General features: G+C 32.5%; 1 pseudogene; it reads left to right on the top strand.

Annotated features, from left to right (window-relative positions):
- The first annotated feature begins 5,923 nt into the window (after positions 1-5,923).
- On the top strand, positions 5,924-6,042 carry LOC120622386 (uncharacterized; annotated as a pseudogene).
- Positions 6,043-6,723: the final 681 nt, after the last annotated feature.

The following is a 6,723-nucleotide window of genomic DNA, read 5'->3' as shown; positions in this document are numbered from 1 at the left end:
ATATTAAGGAGAGTGTTCAAGAGTATCCTACAGGGGAAGGAGAATTTACTTTTAATGAGTCAATCTTTCTTTCTGTTTGGTGTACTTCAGCTTCTCTGTTCTGAGCCTTAATGGTTATTGCTGGAATGGTCTCACTTGGCACATTTCACTGAGATGGATCGTTATTTGCTCACAGGAAAAGTTTTGTAACTGACTAATTATATAACCAGTTGCACTATTTTCCTCTCATCTCAAAAACTACATTCTGGATAGAGACTTTATGTTGTTGCTTTTGTTGTTATTTCATATAATTTCATCTTGTTTTAAAATAATACAAGATGCAACAAAATTGTCACTGAGAAAAACACCCATTTACACATCTAGAGAAAATATTCATACGCTATAAAATAGACTATCAGAAGATAGTCAAAAAACTCATTATTTCACTAATACAATACTAATAAATATGCTTCATTTTTAAAAACTTCATTATAAAAAATATGTATTGAATATCTATAATGTTTCATTTTCTTTCTTTAAAAGATAGGAATGTGACCCAATATTATAATCAAGTTTATAACCTTATAGAGGACAAGACTTTAAAAAGGAAAGTTAAAAGGCAATTGGTAAATAATATCTTCAATATAAAAAGTAATTCCAAAGAGTTGTCACCTATAGTTGTTTTTACTCTTTTTGTAATGCAAGTATCAGCCTTAAACTTTGATTTTCTAGGTATCTACTTCAAAGATGGCTATCTTAAAACAAACACATTGCCAGCCTCAGGGTTAGATAAAGAACCAGGCTGCTTCTCAGTCCAGGCTCTCTGGATAACTGATATTTGGGTCCATTTGTTTTTTCTCTTACCACACCCCTACCCTAGATTCCAATACAAGCAGAACCCTAGGATCTCTCTCTCTCTCTCCCTCTCCCTCTGTCTTCCTTACTCCTCCACCCCCTCCTCCCCTCTCTCCTCCTCACTCTCACTCTCTCTCCCTCCCTTTCTCTTTCCTTAGCCCCCTCCTTGCTGTATGGTTATTGTTGAGGACATCTCACAATCATAATAAGAACCACACAGGATACAACCATGTAGCTATCTATACTCAGAGACCAGAACACAACAACTCATGTCCCCCCAAAAAACAAAAAGGAAAAAATTAGTTTATGTCTCTATAAAAGTAATTGAGGTTACATCTTTCCAACTATTGTAAAATGTATGTATTGAGTAATGGAATTATTTGCATTCTTTTAATTTCCTATTCCCTGATGAGGAAAGAGATATAGACTGGAAATGTTTAATTGGAAGAATTCTGTTAGCAATGGTAAGGAAAAGACATTTGCTGTTCTTCACCTGCCTCCTCCTCTCCCTGCTACCTGCCTACAAAAGCACACGTCCACCCATTTCCTGCTTTCACTGAAACAGATTTGCAGCAACTGCAGATATACTTACCACTAGTTAAAAAGGCCACCCTTTCAAATATCCTCAAATATGTCCCTATAAATACCAGTTAAATTGAGCCATAGCTATCATTCAAAAAAATTCTAACCCCACAGCATGTATTAGTTCCCCCAGATAACTAATTGCTGTGTGGCTCTCGTATGATGTTTTTGAGAATCAGGTGTTATTTTATCTACCTTTCTATCTTTTATTTGGAGAGCTATGATATACAAAGACTCTGGCTTACTTATTAACTAAAGCAGAAAAATTTATCATACTAAATGCTTCTTGTATTTACAGATACAATGAACAATTGATACGTTATAAATTCTGCTTGATATTTCAAATGAAATGTTTTAACATTTTATTAAAATATAATTTTATAATTTATTAAGTATAAAATCAAAATATTAAAATATACCATTTATATGGGTTTTGTGGAAAACAGATACAATAAATTCAAGTAATCATACCGATAAATTTCTCCTCAATATTCTATATAAGCTTGTTCCATTAAAAATTTGACTGATGTAGGTTTGTGTCCAGAAAGTTTTTTAAAACGTCGCTATTGTAAAAACATTATGTTTAGAAGCATGTTTCATTGGTGAAGATTCTACTAATATCACTATTGACTTTATTTATCCAAAATCTAATAACTGATCATAACCTAATATTGTTACTGTTGGGATGGCGTTAAGTCCAATGTCGCCCCAGCGGCATGGGGAAAGAGAATGATAAAGTGGCAGACGTGTAGTTGACATTTTTCCTTGGTTCTTCCTCACTGACGTGGTGAAGAATCATAGCTCAGTGAGATATCAAAAAGATTTATTAAAAGTATATTTTAACAAATCACACCCAAGAAGGTACACGATTTCAGTGAAGAGCTGTAACCAAATGCTGTAACAAAAATCAACAACAAAAGGACCCAGAAGTGGAATGTCTGCATTATATTTGGGCCATGATGGGTGGCTCCAAAGGCATTCCTAGATGATTGGCAAGTGCGGTCATTTTGATTGGCAAGTGAGGTCATTTTGATTGACAATTGGCTGCTATATAACTCTTTGCCTAGTACTCATGTGCTTACCCAGAATTCTACTACCATTGGGGTGTTCTTTGGGTGGTCTCTAGTCCGGGCCCCTATTCTTTTGTTCTGCCTATCACTCATGGCTACTAGCCACCTAACAATAGGAAAGGAGAAATTTTTCTGGCCAACAACAAAGACAAGTAAATTGCTATGTGTGTTTGTATAATGAGTAAAACCTAATATGTGGCATGTTCCTTTCTTTTTAGGCTGAAAAAATATTTTATCAGTAAAATATAAGAAGGTTAGTACACAAATTTTTTGATATCTTTACAAGTATACATGACCATTAAAAAAAAATTATTATTTCTCACTCATTAGCTCTGTCCAACTGTGTTTTAAGTTGGCAAATAAATGAACTCCAGACTATTGAAATATTACGTGTTACTTTTAATCCATGCAAGACTGAAGTTACAATTGATGTTTTTATTTCTCTTGTTCCCAAAGGGCTATTGTTAAACATGTCTACTGTTCTTTTCTTCAAAGTTTTGCATATTCTTAACAGAAAAGACTTATTCTTGAGATCTATTTATCATCAATTCATTCTGTATTTAGTACAAATCAGGGTTGAGAGACATAGAAAAATATAGAGTGACTAACAGAAAAACAGAAAGAGAAGAAGGGAGGGGCAGAGAAGAGATATAGAAGTATTAGACTATAGTGGTTAAAAAATAAGTCACCAAATTCAAAAACAAGTAGTTTTGGATTTTTACCATGTAATTTTCCAGTTTTTTAAAATTGGTCCAGCAACTTAATCCTCTGAAATTCTTTCTTTTAAAAAATTTGTATGATACATTTTCCTACTTCACAAATTTTTTTGTGCATAATAATCAAATGAATTAATCCATGTGCAGCATGAACCACAGTGCCTGTCACAAAACACACTGTTGATAAATGCTAGCTATTATTATTATATATGATTGTGGAATACAAAATAGATGCAATGACAATATGCTTCTAATATGTAAAACTATTACTGCTCTTAGGTGAAAAGAAAAAGGGTAGAGTACTTATAGATGAGACTTAATCTATGATTTCTAGTTTTGTGCAATATATGCTTGTGGGAATTTCTGGTATGAGCTAGGCACACTACTAGGCAGTAGCATTGGGATACAAAGAGGGATTACAATTTAGTTTGGAAGAGAGAAAGAATTATGATTAAATATGCTAAAGTACTGTGGTTAAGGTATAAAGACGATACCATGGAAGCACATAGAATGTGCTTAACATTGGCATTAGGAGGCGATTTCTCTGAGATGATCCTTGAAGACTGAAAGAATTGTTAGTACAGAACTCTGTAAGGATGTAGGAAATATTAGAGCAGTGAGAAGGCTTCTAAATAATGTCATCACTTTTGCAAAGACCTTGATATGTGTCAGAACATAGCATTTTGATGACTGCAAGGAATTCATCACTAAATTCAGGATCAGATAAAAGGTGAGAGCCAGACAAATTATTTTACTTGCAATAAAATATTTCCGGTAAATCATCTGTATATATCAGTGAAAGTTAGCGCCTGTGGCATATTCTCCATAATTTTCCACATTGCGTCATTTTAGAACACCATTTTACTGGACAAGTACTAAATTTTCTGATGAATCTTAATGAAGTATATTATACAATAAATAGTTTATTACTTCTCAAATGTCTTGCCAATGGGTATTTATTTGAAATGAAATTATATTTTGGAAACTCCAACATAGCATCTTTAAATAGGATGAAACTGAGTAAAGTGTAGCTTAAATAACCAGCTTGTTGTCAATATGCATATTATTATCAAAATTTTGATTGAAATCGTGCCATAGTAAATATATTTTTTCTTGTATAACTTATTCTGGCCAGAGTTAGAACAGAGCTTATTTATGTAAGTATAATTACTTGGACTCTGAACTACAGAAAAATCCTAATAGAAAAAGTTATCCTGTTACCCACATTCTGCATGACATGTAGCTGCATCTGTAATGCCAATGGCATTGCTGACTTCCATTTTCACTCAAGTGCACACATTATTAAAATAAAAGTACTTTATTTTTTTATGGTATTGCATTAAGGGTAGCTCATCTTTAATATGTAGCCTTTCCTCATTACAGTAAGCATATATCAATTAATATTCTTTAGTATTAGAATAGTTACTCCATGACAAAATATATACTGATTTCCAAAGAAAAATAACACAACTTTTAAAGGAGAATCATTTTGTTGAAGCCTAATAGAGTCTTATTTTAATCTTTTTCCTCAATTAAGAGACTTCTGCAACAACATTGCTTCAGAAGCCACAATTTTTTTTTCAGTTAATGAATGTTTCTCAGCATGTGTGCGAGGTATTCTGAGACAATGACTAACATTATGGAAAAAATAATCAATTATGCATGGCTGAAAGGAATAACTACTAAGCAACTTAAGCATTAAAAAGTCATCTGATTTAAGGTAAATGTAATGGAATGAAAATCCAATTCTCGGTTTATCTGACTGATTAAATAAAGAAAGTGGCCAATGATACAGATTAGAAAGAATTTTCATATTGAAGGTATAGCAAACCAAAAAATATATGTTTATGTAGAATTTGTTACCTGTAATATCAACGTCTGTGTAATCTCTATTCTAAGTAATTTTTTCTACTTTTTCCCCTGTGCTGGAACCACAAATGAGCAGAAAGATCACATCAACCTTAAGCACAACTTTAAAATATAAACAAAGCCTGAAAGAAATCAATGAAGTATGTCTTAGCTTTCTTTTTCTATTCCAATTTTCTGAACCTCTGATTTCCTCATTTATTTTTATTTTCTTGTATTGTATATATCTTTCCAAACCACTTTAAATATTTTCCTTAAATTTTCTACTTGGGAAAAAATTTGAAAATACAGTACTATGTATGTTTGAAGCTTTAATAATTTAATAAATAATTTAATAAATAATTAGTTTATATTTAAAATAACTTATGTTTGCAAAGACCTGAACATGTTAAAACATTTACATGTATTGTTTAATTTTCTCCTAACCTTCAAGAGGTTATATAACCATAACATTTAGATTATAGTAATAATCTAAATGTACACTGTATGTATTAAAGAACATATACATAAAAGTAATAGCTTCATATCTGGGTTATAATTACTTTTTGATACATATCAGTGTCTACAGTTATTGTTATTTATGCAATAATAATCACAGGAAGAGAAGTAAAAATTTGAGTTGAAGAACAAAACATATAAATTTAAATGAAATAAAATAAGAGAAGGAAACATAATATAGAAGATATGTTTTAAAAATAAATTATGTCATGACCACCAAAACTAAATTTTTAACTAAAGAATTACTGTTAATAATATAAATTATAGAGGGGAAGAGGAGGGAGGAGGGGGAAAGAGGGAAGGGAAAGTAGGTGGGGGAAAAATGTTTAAATCATTTCTTCAATTAAAAAAATTAATTACTACAGCCATGTCACCCTGAACATGCCCGACCCCATCTGATCTCAGAAGCTAAGCAGGGTCGGGCCTGGTTAGTACTTGGATGAGAGACCACCTAGGAAGACCAGGTGCTGTTGGCATTTTTAAAAAAATAAATTAAAATAATTAATTAATTAAAAATAAAAATGTAAATAAATAAATAATATAAATTTTAATGACAATTTAATGGCCTAAATCAAATAAACAGAATAATTATGACTAGAGAAAATATCGTAATAGAGTTTTCCTTGGTTGTAAAAATGTCTTTAGAAACTTTGCCCTTGAACTTGAATTCTCATCTGTATTTTGGAAGAATCTGTAGAGATATCATAGGGGACAATAACATTCTGGAAATGCAAAAATGAAAGAAAGAAACATATAAGATAAGCTCCGAACTTATTGCATCTCTCTACCTAGAGACAGTTGCTTAAATTTGACTCAGGGAGGTGAAACCTAAGGAGAGTACAGGATTGGTGATCATTGGAGAAGGCAGAGAGCAGAATTGAAGAATACTATCATAGTTCGAATACTAGAACAGTGCATGAGAAGAAGGAGGGAGCTTTGCGGGGCTGGGTTCCCCAAGGATCCTTGACCAAGGGCTGTCTCTTCATACTCAGAGTGAAACTTCTCAAGGCCAAACAGAAAACAGCTGCCACAGAATGAAAAGGTGACACCAGGCTGAAGACATGGACATTCTGAACCATCTGAGAGGAGAAACTTCAATAATAACAAAGCGTTCTGTTGAGACAGAAGGTAGACCACTAAGAACCACAAAGAAAAGC

The sequence above is a fragment of the Pteropus medius genome, unplaced genomic scaffold, assembly GCF_902729225.1.
Source record: "Pteropus medius unplaced genomic scaffold, Ma_sr-lr_union100, whole genome shotgun sequence".
Taxonomy (NCBI): Eukaryota; Metazoa; Chordata; class Mammalia; order Chiroptera; family Pteropodidae; genus Pteropus; species Pteropus medius.
Note: the sequence above shows the minus strand (reverse complement) of the source record. Positions and strands in the feature narration are given on the sequence as shown.